We start from the raw sequence: 1,151 nt of genomic DNA on the forward strand, positions 1-1,151 counted from the left end.
ATAATATTAGATTTTGATTACTTCCAGCTTCATTAATTATATTTTTACTAAGCAATCTATTCTCTTACTAATCAATCTATTCTCTTCCAAGATCAGGAACAGGATGAACGGTTTATCCACCTTTATCAGCATATTTATATCATTCATCACCTTCAGTTGATTTTGCAATTTTTTCTCTTCATATATCAGAAATCATCGATTATAGGATCATTAAATTTAATAGTAACAACTATAATAATAAAAAATTTCTCTTTAAATTATGACCAAATTTCTTTATTTCCAAATTTCTTTATTATATTTCTTCTTTATTATATTATATTTTTTATTATATGATCAGTATTTATTATAGCAATTCTATTAATTATATCATTACCAGTACTAGCTGGAGCAATTATTATATTATTATTTGACCACATTCAATTGTGTAATTTCAATATATCATTTTTTGATCCAATAGGAGAAAGTGATCCAATTCTATATCAACACTTATTTGATTTGTTGGTCATTCAGAAGATAATATTTTAATTTTATCTGGATTTGGATTAATTTCACATATTGTTATAAATGAAAGAGGTAAAAAAGAAATTTTTGGTAATTTAGGAATAATTTATGCTATATTAGGTATTGGATTTTTAGGATTTATTGTCTGAGCTCACCATATGTAATTATTATTGGATTAGATGTTGATACTCGAGCATATTTTACTTCCGCAACAATAATAGTATAAAATTTAATAGTATAAAATTTAATTTACAATCATTTCAATAACTATAATAAATAATATAGTATAGATAATGAAAAAATTATTATATAAAATATTAAATAAAGTCCTGATAATCAATGATTTTCACTATATTCTCATTTAACAACTAAATAAAAAATCAATAATAAAATTAACTCATAAAATAAAAAATAATAAATTTACTGATATAAAAACTAATAATAATGGAATAAATCTATAAACAAACAATTTATTCTATTATTATTTAATGATAAAAATAGCATCATTAATTAATGATAAAAAATTAATCCAAAGTATACAGTTAATATTATTAAATCATAAGAAAAATTAATGAAATAAATTACAAAAAATTTATTCGATTCGATTAAAATTAAATAAATTTATTAATAATATGATTATAATTAATTTA

The 1,151-nt window shown here is 19.5% G+C and overlaps 1 pseudogene; it reads left to right on the plus strand.

The window, feature by feature from the left end:
* The first annotated feature begins 5 nt into the window (after positions 1–5).
* On the plus strand, positions 6–650 carry LOC113219338 (annotated as a pseudogene).
* Positions 651–1,151: the final 501 nt, after the last annotated feature.

The sequence above is a fragment of the Apis mellifera genome (genome assembly GCF_003254395.2).
Source record: "Apis mellifera strain DH4 linkage group LG9 unlocalized genomic scaffold, Amel_HAv3.1 GroupUN_126_associated_to_Group9, whole genome shotgun sequence".
Classification (NCBI taxonomy): domain Eukaryota; kingdom Metazoa; phylum Arthropoda; class Insecta; order Hymenoptera; family Apidae; genus Apis; species Apis mellifera.